The sequence below is a fragment of the Rattus norvegicus genome, chromosome 14, assembly GCF_036323735.1.
Source record: "Rattus norvegicus strain BN/NHsdMcwi chromosome 14, GRCr8, whole genome shotgun sequence".
Lineage (NCBI taxonomy): Eukaryota > Metazoa > Chordata > Mammalia > Rodentia > Muridae > Rattus > Rattus norvegicus.
In genome coordinates this window covers 16,831,441-16,846,676 of record NC_086032.1, presented here as the reverse complement: position 1 = coordinate 16,846,676, position 15,236 = coordinate 16,831,441, and the positions used below count along the sequence as shown (strand labels likewise).

At 41.1% G+C, this 15,236-nt stretch overlaps 1 protein-coding gene and 1 long non-coding RNA gene across 10 annotated transcripts in view; one reads left to right on the top strand and one right to left on the bottom strand.

Moving 5' to 3' along the window:
* The window catches only part of Parm1 (prostate androgen-regulated mucin-like protein 1), a 109,030-nt gene that overhangs the window by 14,894 nt on the left and 78,900 nt on the right, over positions 1-15,236 (top strand). The window lies entirely within an intron of this gene.
* The window catches only part of LOC120096579 (uncharacterized), a 131,992-nt gene that overhangs the window by 80,991 nt on the left and 35,765 nt on the right, over positions 1-15,236 (bottom strand). For 6 of the 9 annotated variants that reach the window (XR_010057477.1, XR_010057481.1, XR_010057478.1 and 3 more), the window contains one exon: positions 7,612-12,192. The exons of 2 other annotated variants lie outside the window; for them this stretch is intronic. This is a non-coding gene — a long non-coding RNA (uncharacterized LOC120096579). Of the gene's footprint in view, positions 1-7,611; positions 12,193-13,315; positions 13,406-15,236 lie in introns of those variants that run through there. One more of the 9 variants, XR_010057476.1, reaches the window with a different exon arrangement.

Genomic DNA, 15,236 nt, shown 5'->3' with positions numbered 1-15,236 from the left:
GCTAAAGAAACTGAAGCTTAGAGATATGGAGTCCAAGGTCTCACAGCTAGTTGATGGTGGAATGTAGACTCATGTTTTCATGTAAACAAAAACTTCCCTAATTCAGGGGGGGGAAAGCCTTACAATCTTGCCCTTTCTTCTTAAGAGTTAAGACTCAAAGGCTTATAGTCAGTTATTAAAGTGACATATTAACACAGATCAACAGAAAGACATTGTCCACTGCCACTCATAGGAATGTAAATGACCATGGAGCACCACAGGACTTACTTTTGGAAAAAATAATACCTTCATAGAGTAAACAGCCAGGGATACACAATATCAAGTGTGTGAATTGGAAGATGCACAAAGATGGGTACAATATGGACCTAGAAGTAGCACAGAAGACATAGGGGAAGCATGGCAGAGCCCAGTGGCCTGATGACCCAGGAACAAATGAGATTTAGAAAGGAATTATAATTGCTTTCCAAAGATGCTTGCTATGTTTGCACAGTCACACCACCAGCACATTCTTATGGAAGAAAATTCCACTCTGTCTATTCATGCGAACGCAGCAAGGACTGTCCTCTAAAGACTCAACGAGGACAGCTAGTGCTAACCTTTGTGGGGACTTTTAGAGGAAAAAGGCAGTCCAGGCAATCCTCTGAAAAATACATTTGTTGGGGAAAGAAACAAAAGCATGTGAGCTGTGTTTCTGTATAGGTGTGTGCTCTTGTTTAAACACGAGATTGTTCTTGCAAATGACAGTTTAACCTTTGAAATGTATCATAAAAACAGCCTATAAACCAGCCTGGAATTCCAGCATGTGGGTGACTCAGGAGGGGCAGGTATTAAGGCTCCTTAGTTGCATACCTAGTGAGTTCAAGACCAATCTGAGGTGCATGAGACTCAGTCTCCAAACAAAATAAAACAACAGCCACAAATCAGTTGATGATTTTGTTTTAAAACACACAGTCATGTGCATTTCTCTAAGTATAAATAAACAATTCCTCAGGCGCTAAAAATCGAACAAACCTTCCAGAATGTAGTGGGCTTCCGATAGCAAATGTCCTTGTGGAGATGCAGGAAGGTGTCAAACCTAGTGATTGCCATGGGTGGCCCCTCTCTCCTTCTCAGCCTCAACAGCAGCCATAGTATAAGGGATATATCAAAGGAGCTTTTCTCTCTGGGATTTTAGTGTCACTAAAAAGACACATTCCTCCTTTGAACTTGGGACTCCAGAGACCTGTCCTGGTGTCATCAACTAAGACTGGAGATATTCAGAAGGAAGAAGGCCTTCCTGGGACACTGTCTTCTATTTTCTTCATTATCCAGCAATAGAGGTTGCAAAAATCAGTCTTGTCCCTAAGCATTACTCACTGCAAAGGAGCTTCTTGTCGTCTCCCCCCCTCCCTCCCAAACCATGCCAACCTGCCAAGCTCAGTGTAAATATAGACTAGCTTATTGTCTTGGTTTCCTTAGGCTCAGTAATAAATTACCACAAAGATTATATGGCTTTAAACAGCGGCCATTTGTTCTCTCACAGGTCTGAAAAGGAATCAAGGCTTCTGCTCTCTTGGAAGCTTTCTCTCCCCTTCCAGCTTCTACCAGCTCAGGGTCTTACCTGATCTATGCTCATTTATTTATTCTTCTCTATGGTAAAAGACTAAGGCTGTTTAGTTCAGATGTTTCTCCATCTCAATTCAGTGGGGATTAAAAAACTTTTTCTTTATTACAAAGAGACATCCTACCCAGTTCCTGGCCATTAAATTCTAAAAGCACACTTGTAATGGACAAGAGAAAAATTAGGAAAAAAGGGTAAGGAATGAAATATTATAGACTTCTAAAATATGAGACTCATTGGAAACCAGCAGTCTAAATGAATCAGGTTCTCAATGCCCCCCATTACAGCTCCAGACAGAGTGGATTGTACTAAACCAATAGCAGCTTTGATTGGCAGGCTAACCTGCCACGTATGAGAGGCTATAAGGCAGTTCTAGAACTTTCTGATTTGGACAAGGCAATAGAAATAGTGTGTGTGCTATTTGGGGAGGCGATGGAAAGTCTTTAGTCCCCTGTCACTTCTTCTCTAGGCTTCTTATATTGTATAGCTGAGAGAGAGGCTGCAGGAGATGAAATTAGCCGCTGCTCCTTCTCAGTGCAGCTCATTGCTGTGTAAAAACAGGGAACCTGGACTCTGCACTCCTGTGGGACAGGATTCATTTGTAAAAAGTACCCCTTTCTCGGTTCTGCATAGTGTGTGTGTTTGTGTGTTTATGACTGTGTGTGCCTGTGAAAGTATGTATGTGTGCACTGTGTACATGTATATGTCTGTGTGTGTGTGTATGTGAATGTGCATGGGAGTACGTAGGTGTGTGGCCCTGTGTATCTGTGTGTGTGGGGGGGGGGATGGTATGTATGATGTAATATGTTTCCTTCTGTTTTCCTCCTTACTAAAATAATTAGAATTTTCTAAAGGCTCTCAAGTAACATAAGATGTCTCATTAGAGAAAATTAATATTCCAGTGATCCACATATTTCTAGAGAAACTCATAGACAAGTAAAATACTTTATACTATAAAACCTATAATCATATCACTCTCTTCTGAGTAATAACCACAAACAAATATTTATTTGGTTTTGAGCCTACATACTTGAGGACCTTTTTAATTACAGCTATTCAGAATGAAAATTAGCACTTGAAACTCCTTTCTCTGGAAAAATATAATTTCATCCGTAGAAGATTTAGTGACTTAGGCTATCTGCCTATGTAGGTAGTGAAGAGAGGGATCAAGTCCCGAGTCTATAAACAAACGTCTTTCATGAGAACCAGGCTCATGCCGACATGAGCAGTTGCAAAGTGAGAGAATTGTGTCATCATATTTCTAAAATCTCAGAGGAAGTCATAGAGCCACCAAAACAACACCGAAAGACTCAGGTGTCTAGCACCGGTGCTGGAGAGACCAGGAGTAGAGAGGTTTCTGAAACATCTAAAGTGAAAGAGTTAATCTGGAGATCTTGCTTATGTAAAGGGTGAGCAGGTCAGGCAGCTCATATGTCTGCTTCGGGGCACATGTTGGAGTGACCAAACTTTTCCGTGGGAGATTGGGCTGGATGATAACTCTCCAAGAATAAAAGAAATGACAAGAAACGTTCAAATTTGAAAGTGAGCTTTTCTACTACTGACATCTGAGAACATCCCCGCCTCTCCAGAGACATATGACCCAGGGAACCAAGCAGACTGGGGCCCCTCCGACCCTGGAGGGCCTGATCTGAAAGTGGGTCACAGCTGGTGAGGGAGGCTACTGTCTCATTTGGCAAGCCAAGCTGATTTAGAGTTTACAGGTCCCCCCCCCCCATGTTTGGACTGGCTACCCTTTCAGAGATAGCATCTCTTACAACTTGAGACCTGACTTGAAACATCAGGGAAATCTAGGACGAGATCCTGAATAGACCTCAAAGCTCCAGGTTCAACAGCCACAAGAAATGCCTCTGGAAACTCCTGAGAGGGAACAGACACTGTTCAAGCAAGAACTACCCAAGAAGAACCAAGAGCCTTCTAACATGGTTGGAGTTCTAGGGGAAATGACTAAGGAGTCCTTGACAATCAGGCTTGGGTTTAAGGTTTCTGGGAAGTTGCAGAGTCAAGGCTCACTGGCGCATGCCATTTACTAATAGGAAGAGTGTTGGTGGTTTGTTGGTGTGTTTGTTTGTTTGTTTGTTTTGATCTGTTATTTACTCTGGCCCAGCTTTACCTATAGCAGCATCTTGGAATGGGGTATGTTTATATTCTTTGCTGCATAATCATTGACAGTTGTTTTCTTCTTCTTCTTCTTCTTCTTCTTCTTCTTCTTCTTCTTCTTCTTCTTCTTCTTCTTCTTCTTCTTCTTCTTCTTCTCCTCCTCCTCCTCCTCCTCCTCCTCCTCCTTCTTCTTCTTCTTCCTCTTCTTCTTCTTCTTCTTCTTCTTCTTCTTCTTCTTCTTCTTCTTCTTCTTCTCCTTCTCCTTCTCCTTCTCCTTCTCCTTCTCCTTCTCCTTCTCCTTCTCCTCCCCCTCCTCCTCCTCCCCTCCTCCTCCTCATCCTTCCTCCTTCTCCTCCTCCTTTCTCCTCCTCCTTCTTCATTCTTCCTTCTCCTTCTCCTTTCTCCTCCTCCTCCTCCTCTTCCTCCTCCTCCTCCTCCTCCTCTTCTTCTTCCTCCTCCTTTTTCTTGTTTGTTTGACTGTTAAGAGAGGGTCTCCTATATCCAGACTGGCCTCAAACTTGCTGCATAGTCAAGATAACCTTGAATTTCTTATCCTCCTCCCTCCTCCTTCCGGGTGTTGGGAGGACAGGTGTGTGTCATGTCACCATGTCAAGTTTAGACGGTGCTGTGGTCTAACCCAGGGCTTCGTGCATTCTACTCAAGCTCCCCACCAATTGAGCTACATCCCCACCCCAACCTGAAGGGTTCTAATCACCCTAACCTGACCTGTGTTTGAGTACATGACTTCCCTCCTAAATGCAACACCTGCCTTGGAACTACAAGAACAATGCAAAACCCAATGCCAGCCCTTGGTATGCATGGAATAGTCCTGACTGCCTGTTTTCTTAACACATCTGAGGTAGATGGCCTACCCTAACATGTTCAGAAGATACCCCCACCCACCCTGCAGCTGCAAGAGAGCAATTTCCCCTGGCTGTGATCATAGAGAAAAGTAGTGGGTCCCATCAGCACTAGTGATGTTGGCCCTCATTGTGCTGAATGTGCAGATTATACTGTTTATATATTTTCTTGATTTTACTTTTATGAAAATGAATTTTTTAAAAATTTTATACTTGAGTAATTCTTGTTTTGGGGTTTTCTTTTGGTTTATTTGTTTTTTGCTTGTTTATTTGTTTTTGCTTTTTTGCTTTGTTTCGGTTTTATTCTTTGTGGTAAGAAATTCTGTAAAATACAGGAAATTACCTGGGAGCTATGTAAATTTGGGCAAATTAACAGATCAAAATCCATCATAAAAATTTAGGCTGAAGTCATGTAATGTTTCCTTCTAAAAGAGTCAGGCCATGGTTTTCAAAGGGATACTAAGTTAACTCGGTCAGTGATTTTCTCTTGTATGGCACCATTTGAAATAAAAATTCAGTTTCTACTATGGAAAATGATTAAGATCTGCATAGGTTTAATTTAACATAGATTATAAATGGCATGTTCTGGTGACTGAAATAAAGTCCAACAAATGAACTTACTTACAATGTTTTCCGATTTTAAAAACTAAGATAAAAAAATCTTACTTGAAATTGCATTTCGTAGTTGTGATAAGGTCACTTAGAGGAGCCTTGCCTCATTGCCATCCATTAAATAAAAGGAGTAAGGGTTATTTTGGCATCTGTTGCTTGTGATTGAAAATGGTTTCTTAAGCTTAGGCTTTCCCAAATTCTGTTGACTCTCACAATGAACACCTGGAAGACCATGAACTGCCTGAACATATCAAACATATGTGTTCTGATGGTCACTGCTTTCTTTGAGAGAAGACTTGTGGATGTGACCCAATACCTTGGTTCTGTACTTCCAAATGAAGTTAACATCTGATATTCCTTTTGTGATACTGACCATTACATGATTTAGACTTCTTCAAAACAACCACAAAAACCTCCTCAAAACAAGCCTCCTCAGAATGTTTTAGTAATTATTTAAGCTTACTTGGGCTGTGGCTTCCAACATGCCCATTCATTTTGTCCTCATTTGCCTCAGAGGTAGAAGGTGACCTTTCAAGTTGTGGATCAGGACATGGAGAGGGCAAATTGACTGAGTTGTGTCAATAGACACGGAAGTCAGTCATGGTCGTCTTGACTTCTTGGTCTGGTGTATCATTCACCAGAGTCCAATAAAGAGTATCTCAAAAGACCCAATTTAAGGGTAGATAGTGTATTCATCTACCATAGGGAAGCCTTGAATTCAATCCTCAGCTCAAAAGTAAACAACTACAACAACACCCTCCTCCTTAATACACAAAGCTCAATAGTTTAGAAGCCACTTTGAATAATAAAGGCAGGGGGAGATAAGAGAGAGACACAGGGCTCTACACTGTCTCTGACAACAGCCTGGTACCTTGTTTCAGGGTTCATTTCTACTCAGGTGAAGCCAAGATTCTTGGTTTCACTGCAGAACAGAATTTCAAAACAAGAAGTAAAGTTGAGGTTGATTGAAAAGATTCTTTGACATAGATTTCAGCAGAGAGTTTAAAGATAGCTGTCTGGATTCTTTACTGCTATGATAAAACCCTGACCAAAACCAAGTTGAGGAGCAAAGGATTGATTTGACTTATAGACTAGAGTCCATCATCAAGAACTCAGGCAGAGACCATGGAGGAATACTGCTTACTGGATTGCTTCTCCTGGCTTACTCAGTTTGCTTTCTTATTTACCACATGACTAACTGTCCAAGAGCAGCACTGCCTGCAGTGAGCTAGGCCCTTCCTCAGCAACCATCTACAGCCTTCCCTCCAGGCCAGTTTGGAAGTGGGCATTTTCTCAACTGAGGTTCTCCTTTCCCAGATGACTCAAGCTTGTGTCAATTTGACAAACAATCAACCAAAATCAACCAAGAAACAGATGCTTAGGAAAAGAAGAGCATACGCCCAAGAGCATGGGTGTAGGTGTCCCAAGAGGGAGACATGATATAATTGTCTTTGCAATAGCTATATATACCGTTTTGGTGGCTTCTGGAGTTGTATCTCACAGGGTTGCTTAGGAACCCGGATGAGATCACAGGTGATTCCTAAGTTACACTGGGTGGGATGACAGCTCATAAGGAAAAAGTGCCGGTCACAAGGTTTGCACAAGGGAGCAATAACACTTTGTTACTATAAACAAAGTTTGTATTATCATTATAGGATGCCTAGGACGTTTGAGGTTCATACCTGAGGAAGGAGTAAGGTCATCCTCAAAGGTCTTCCTGCTTAAGCCTTGAGTATGCGTCATTGCTATTTTAATACCCCTGTTTGAAATACATTGTTGTAGAAGGAATATTGTCTCTGGGTATCTTCACAGAAATCAGACTAGTGGAAAGCATGAGGTTTTGTTTATAATTGGGAAGTGCATCTCAGCAGGCAGAGTTCTTTAGCCTCTTGCTCTCTAAATTCTAATAAGAAAAAAAATCATAAAATGCCTTGTGGATTCCTCAGAGCATTCATGTACAAAGTGCCAGTCTTTACAAGATTCTGACTATCGATGAGAGGTCCCATTACAGACAGGAGAGAAGCCATGACACAGAATTGAGTGACATGTGCAAAGGCTACAGAGCAGAGCCAGGACTCCATGACAATCTTATGACACTAGCTTGTGCCTGTTCATTACATGACAGCAATGGTGCTCTGAGGGCATCAGACAGAGGTAAGGTTGAGTACATCGGTGGCCTTCATCCCATGGGACCATTTTTATATAAGTGTGTTGGAGAGGGAGCTGTTTACAAAAGAAATTCCAAGCCAAAATAACAGGCCATTCCCAAGAGTCTAAACTGGGAGGATTTTTCTAAGCATACACAGACTATTTCTCCACACCAAGCAAACAGAGGCTAACCAGACCTGTGATAAGCAAGAAAAGTCCTGAGCATAACTTCTTCTCTCCTGGAAGTGCAGACTATGACATTGTAAGACACTGTTGTTGTTTTTTTTTTTTTCTTCTTTCTTCCATTTTTTTTTTTTTTTTTTTGGTTTGGAGCGTTTGCATTTCTTTTCCTTCCAGAAGCAAACTCAACCTAAAAAAAAAAAAAGACAGCAAAACAGTATCCCCATGCCCTCCTTGACTCTTTGCAAAATCCCACAGTAACTGGAGCAGAGTAATTATATTATTATTAAACCTTTTTCTTAGATGGGATTTTGACATTAAGTAAATGGAACATATTTTTTTTAATTCACTAGTTTTTTGTTTTGGTTTTGGTTTTGGTTTTTGAGACAGGGTCTCTCTATGTAGTCCTGGCTGCTCCAGAGTTCTCTATATAGACCAGGCGGCCTCTAATTCACAGTAATCCATGATCTGCCTGCCTCTGCCTCCTGGGTGCTGGGACTAAAGGTGTATGACACCATTCCTGGTGAGATTTTTTTTTTAATGGTTTATCTGTTCACTTATTTAATTTTGTTTTTATATTCAGTTGACACATGGTTTTATTAACAAATATTAATTATCCATAACAATTGGTTTCCTTATGACATGTTGAAATGTGTGCATAATGTGGTATTTAATTGCTTTTTCAAAATCATTTCATTTTTGAGATTTTGAGATTTATATTTTGAAATTGTTACATAATTACATTCTTTACCCCTTTCCTTTCTTGTAGCCCAAACCACCCCATATTTTAAATTCATCTCCCTTTTACATTAATCTTTGTTACATGATTTTTATATATACATAAATATTCCCTAATGTAACCTTCTCAGTCTATATAATGTCACTTGTATGTATGCTTTTACTTCTGTTGTGTTGGATAACCAGTCGGTGTGCTCTTCCTTGGGGAAAATGTCTCTTCTGCTCTCATTATTCCTTAGTTGTCTGTAGCTCTTTGTTTATGGTTAAGGACTTACAGTCTTTCCCCCATGCACTTTATAGTATCTTTTGTTATTGTCCTTGTTGAGCTCATGTTTAGACAGTCATGCTGGTGAGACTTTACCAGTGTAGCTTCTGATATTAGTAGGAGACAGTCTCGCAGCAAACTCTCCAATCCTTTTGCTCTAACCATCTTTCTTTTGTAATGATCCCTGAGCCCTAGGTAAAGGAACTGCAATATAGACATATCCCTTGGGATTGGGCACTACAGCTCTGGATTTTGATTGGTTGTGGTTTTCTGAACTAGTCTCTGTGGCAAAGGGAAGTTTCTTTGATGAGGAGTGAGGATTCCATTTATTCGTGGGTATATGGACACATATTTAGAAATAGTTGGGAATTATGCTGGTTTAGTCGAGTGGTAATTGCCCATTCTTCTCCAAAACCCATGGCTTCCCTGCACTGGGTACTTAGCAAGATTTCTAGTACTGGGTGTGATGTCCCACTTACTGAGTAGGTCTTAAGAACAATTAGAGAGCTGTTGGTTATCTCCAAGGTATGAGCACCACAACTCTACCCTTAGAGTCATCGTGCTGTGCTGGTAGCTATTGTGCTCCACAGGCATCATTAGTTGATGAACTAAACTACACCAAGAGTATGAAGATGGGAAAGAAAAGAGAATAGGATACGCTCTTTAATAAAGTGGTAACTATACTTCGGCAGTAACCCACTGTTCTCTGGTTAGAGTTAAGACCAGCTCAATAATAGGGAAGTGCCGTGAAGCTAGCTAAATGTCAGTTGCTGCCTTCCTCTAGAAGCTTGCTTACAGAAGAGGTGTTTTTATAATGGAGCTTTGTTGAAGAGTCACATAATAAAATTCACTGGGACATGCCTAGTTTATGTGTCTCTATTTTAACCCCTAAGAGATTTACCTCTGTGGATAGGAACATAAAATAATGGGGAATTGTCTACCAACACAAAAGAATTGGTCATGTTGGAGTCTGACTGGGAGCTCCAGTGATGGGGGAACTTCTCTGACAAGATCTTATTACAGTTGTCCAAAAGATGTGGACTTGAGAGTCATGGCTTTGAATCTCAGCTCTTCTGTGGCACAGACAAGGAAAGAGGAAACCCAGCGCTTCTTAAAGCTAACGAAGTACCACCCATTGTGTGGGGTTCATTGTGTTGGGTAAATATCTTCATAGTTAAGGTTGGTACCTCTGGTCCTGTTTCTGAATGAGAAAACAGATTACATAAATCAAAGTAATCTGCCCACAACTGCATCTAAACACAGTGGATTCTGTCTTCGGTTAGTGCAAACTCAGTAAGCAAAAACTCGAAATGAAGAGTAATGAGACACTTTACAAGAAATGCTGATAAGGAATAACTTCTAAAGAAGTTCTTCTCAACTGAACAACAAACAAACAAACAGAAAGCAAAGGGCTCAAGTCATGGCGTGTGCCTGCAAACCCAGTCCTGGAGAGGCTGAGAGACAGGAGAGTTACCCATGTTTCCATGGTATGAACTGAAGTTCTCGGGGTGGGGTGAGGGATATCTATTTTGAAGTTTCTGTAAGGCTAACTTACTAATTATAAGTTCTGTGGTTATGGTGAGTTGGAATGGTACTGATTTATAACCAAATTATGTTGCCTTTAGTCCCTTAATGGGGAGCATTCATTGCCTATCGTTGTGTCTGACTTGACATCAATGTGGCAATTGTATGGAACCTTTTTTGTATTAATAGACCCCTAGTGTCCACCAATCCCAAAGCTAAGATTCTTGTCAATGGCATTTGAAACCTTTTCTACTTTGCTACAGGCCTAATGTTTATAACAATGTTTTTGAAAACTGTGTTAAGTTACGAGTTTCTTTTCTTTTATAACTATAGAAATTTCATGAAACTACTACCATTCTGGAAAATGGTATTTTAGATACCCGAATGTGTGCTCCATGGCTGTGATCACTCATATTTAGCACTAGAACAAACTAACTCTCATTCTGTTTGAGATACAAGGCCTGCGTTTTTGCATCAACACTAGTAGACTCTGAGCTAGCCTGGGCTAGAAAGTGAGACTATCATGAAAGGGAAAACAAAGATGAAAGGGAAAGGAAAGGTGGTGTACAAGAGAGGAGGGGCACAGGGGGTCTTCAAAGAGGTAACTCCTTTTCATTCATATGGAAAAGGTTCATTATGACCAATAAAAGTGGGAACATTTCTGAGCATGCCCAGTTTAAGATTATGCCTCTTTAAAAACAGTGGGCAGGACCATCTCTGGGCAGAGAACTTAGCATTAACAAAGGTATAATAACCATACTTTAACCCTAGGTCATGCACAAGTGCACATCAATGACTTGGGATAGGTTCTTGTGCTTTTCTCCGGAGATCCTTATATGAAACAAAATATAAAATGAAAGACAACCTGTTCTAACTCCCATATACACCCATAGGAACCTGCCTGTAAAAGCTTACACAGACACATAGCAAGTGTCTACCACCTTGAAATTCATGTCTCTCTACCATCAAGCCTGTGCTTTTCCTATTTTTCTATGTTTTGTCTTTGTCTCTTGAGAGACAAACATCAAAATCTCCATATGAACTGTCGGGTGATAGAAGACTAGTTTACCCAAAACAATCCTGATATGCAGTGACACTTCCATAAATGAATCCTGTCACTTCTTTCTCCTCTTTGTGTTGGCGGTGGCATGGTTTTGCCGTTTAATTTGCTCACTAGGTCGATGGATTAAATTGACCTTTTTTCCGTTTTAGTATTTGGGCCCACTCAGCTTTGTTCTAAAATGCAGAACCAAAAAGTTGACGTAGAGATTCCTGTATGAAGACGAAGAGGACAAGGATAGCCAGAAAAACACTTGGTTCTTGTGAACTGGGGCCCAGGGAATGGAGTGATGCTGACCTCTTCCTGAGAAATGGAGGATGACTGCCAGGTGTCTTTTGAACTGTCTTCCAAAGTGCGGTGGACAACTTTAATGTCCCTTCTTTAAGCAACTGTAGTCCATTGCTTGGGGAGAAGTCAAAGTAAGAAAACAGTCGAGCTACACCCAGATAGACCCGTGGTACCTCCGAGGGCCTCTGTCACTATACACAGGAAGGCCAGAGTACTGTCCAAGCCTAGGACATGGTAGATAATATAGATGGAATGCCATCCGAATTGGCAGGAGGTGACAGTATTCCATAGGTCTAAGTGACAAACTACTTTCACAGAAAAAAAAAAGCATAGAAAGACTTTCCACAGAAATGCTTGGTTTTCTTTGTTTTACTCTCCTCCATGGCTTACAATGACGAGCGCATGCAAACTGCCTGGTATGAGAACGATAGCGAGCATGCTGATAAGCTAGCCTGGTGGGAAAATGCTTCATAAAAATGAGAAATGGTTTCCACCCTGAAAGGATGTGAGGACTACAGTAAAGTAGCCTCTAGCTCATTCTAACATGCAGTCACACTCTATAGGTGTCATTTCTCGGCAGCATCATGACAGCAAGAGCTACCTTCGCAATAAAATCAACAGCAGCGCATACATAAGTATTATCCACATGAAGCCTCCCAAGGTTTCCTTTGAAAGAAAAGGTCTAGAACAGGGCTAGTCAATAAAACTGTCAGTGAGGTTAGAAATCTTCCTTCTCTGTGTTGTCCTCTTTGGTAAACTGTGGGCTGCACCTGATGACAGAGCGTTGGAACTGCAGCTGCTGCAAATGAAAAAAAAATGAATTCTCCGTTTATCCAATTTTATAGCTACATATGATAAGTCATTTCTGTATCACACCGTGGAGGTCTTGCATCATGAAATCATGAGATATTTCACTTATAAGAAACTGAGGCTGGGGTAGTGGTGGCACACACCTTTAATCCAGAACTTGGGAGGCAGAGGCAGGCGTATCTTTGTGAGTTTGAGGTCACCATGGTCTATAGATAAGAGTTCCAAGGACAGCCAAGGCTACACAGAGAAACCCTGTCTCAAATAATAAAATAAAATAAAATAAAATAAAATAAAATAAAATAAAAACAGAGGCAGAGACGGAGAGTCTTACACACACACACAGACACACACACGGACACACACACGCAGAGAGAGAGAGAGAGAGAGAGAGAGAGAGAGAGAGCACTTAGCTCAAGCCTTCATTTTACCTGGCCGTAACCATTTTGTAGATGTGGCTGAGAAACACAGTGGAAAATGGACTTGGCCAGGGTCATACAGTAAAGAAAGGAAATGGACTGACCGGGTACTAGAACCCAGCATTTCTGACTCCTGAGGGAAAATTCCCAGTATTCTGAAATCGAGTTGCCCAAACATCATGAGCTCCAGGGTCCTTCTCATCTTCCTTCTTCTCGTCTTCCTCCTCCCCCACCCACCCTCCGTACATTTGTGTTCATTTGGTACCTGGTACAATACACATGCTGTTTCCAGGGGTCTTGAGTCATTTGCAACTCACACGTATTTGCTCTATTATTTTGACAATAGCTACCTGTAACTTGACATGTCCTAGTGGCTGGTCTGCTGCTTAGTGTCACTCTTCTCACAGCTAGACCTTTCTACTGTTGCTTTTCCTGAGTGCTAAGCTCATGTCAACAGTATCTTAGGTATCTGTAAAATATGAGATCAGATACGTCATCCTTGGAAAGTTGAGATTGTCAATCTATTTAATCAGATCATTGGTTGGGAAGGGGTCATCAGGGGAATTTAGGATGATAGAGAAGAGGAAAATGTCAGAAGTCAGTCTCCCCACACAGACAGACAGCCATCACACTGGCAAAATATGCTCAATGAACCATCTCTGAACTCTGGAGTCTATGAGAAAGATTTTAACTTACTGGGCGGTAAACTATGGTGCATTTCGGTTGATGCCAGGACCCAGGTACTGAAGGTTAGTCTCCAGAGCAACTGGCAGACAGCAGGAGGAGCTGCAGGGAGCAAAAAGGATTCTCTCTTGCAAAAATTAGGGATTCCTTATCTGACTGCTACTTCATCCTGCTGACCTTCAAGGGCAGCTTTTCTCTTTGGTCCTGTAAGTCCTGCTCACACGACTAAAGCAACTGCCAGCGAATTGAAAGGACAAACATACTATTCTTCCCCACCCCCCACCAACTCTTCATTCTTTGTCCTTTTTCTCTTTTGAGGGGATAAGCATTTCAAGTCTTGGGCATGCACAAGCCATGTATATTAGAAATACAACCAAGAAAAGGCACAGAACGAAGATGCCAGTGCCTATAACTCAAGCTAGAGCCCAGCAAGAGCCTGCCCTGCTCAACCACCAGAACAGCTTAATAAACCTAGAGGAAGAGGAGGTTGTACTTTCTAGAGTTACTGTATGAATAGGTTCAAACATCTGAGTCTTACCTAAAGGAAAATTACACATGCACAAGTAAATGAAAAACCTGGCCATTAAAAGGGAGAGGCAATCACTGAGTAGTACTCTATTGTGTAAATGTACCACATTATCTGTATCCATGGATGGGTGGGGGAGCAACCTCATAGAAGCAGAGGGAGGGGGAATGGGATAGGCGGTGCTGGGGGGGGACTGGGAAAAAATATATCATTTCAAACGTAAATAACAAAAATGTCCAATAAAAAAACAAACATAAAACAAAAAAAGAAAAAAGGGGGAAAAAAGGGAGAGGCAAGACAATGAAACTGTCCATAAAAGTGACCTGAAGTCACCTTACAGATATGCCAAGTCCTCAAGGGAAATATGGAGAAGGTTGAGGAAAGAAATTATGAAGTGGGACTGACAACAAAGAGATTGAAAGCCAGGAAGAAACGAAAACTCTGGAACTGAAAGGTCCAATAACGGAAATGAAAAGTTCAGTAGACTGACTCAGAGGCCCAGTTAGGCTGACGAGATATGAGCACTGGGATCCTGAAGTAGAACAGTTGAAATTATCTGATCTGAAAAGAAAATTTTACCAAAGAAATTTGAACAGGGTCTAAGGGTTGTATGGAACAGTACCTACTACACCAGCATATACATTATGGAAATCCCAGAAGAAGAGAAGGGGCATTATTCAAAGAATAAAAGCTTCCAAACTATCCAAAATTACTATAGGGTATGAGTACAAATGTCAAACTCCAAAGAGGATAAAATAAAGAAGAAAAACAAAACACTCGTGCCAAAACACATTTATACTCAAACTTCTGGAAGATGGAGAGAAAAAGACACTTGAAAGCACCGAGAGAGAAGTGACTCATTACACAAGGAATTGAAATCCCAAATGTTAGTCGGCAGTATGATACGTACAAGGTGCTGAAAAGACATAGGACCCCTTCATGAGCAGACTTTCAATGAAGAGAAGCAAGAGAAGCACAAAGAACTTCTCCCATGTCCTTTACATAGGCTGCCACCAGAAGGTGTGCCCTGATTCAAGGTAGATCTTTGCGCCTCAAAAGATCCAGATTAAAGGTGGGTCTCCCCACGTCAAATGATTTAGTAAAAATACAAAACAAACAAACAAAAAGTCACCAGTGTACCAGCAGCTTGGATTTTTGTTAACTCCAGATGTAGTCAAGTTGACAACCAAGAATAGTCATCACAATGAGCAATTAGAAATCCTTTAAATTTTGACTTATCATTTGACTCTTTGTGCTCTCCCTGATTTAAGAAAAGATGTGTTAGTCAGCTTTCCATCAATATAATGACATAGTAGAGACCCCCTGACTTATAAGAAGATGAGACTTGCTTTGGATCATGGTTTTAAAGGTTTCAATCCAAGATACAGTATATCCTTGTTTGGGGGC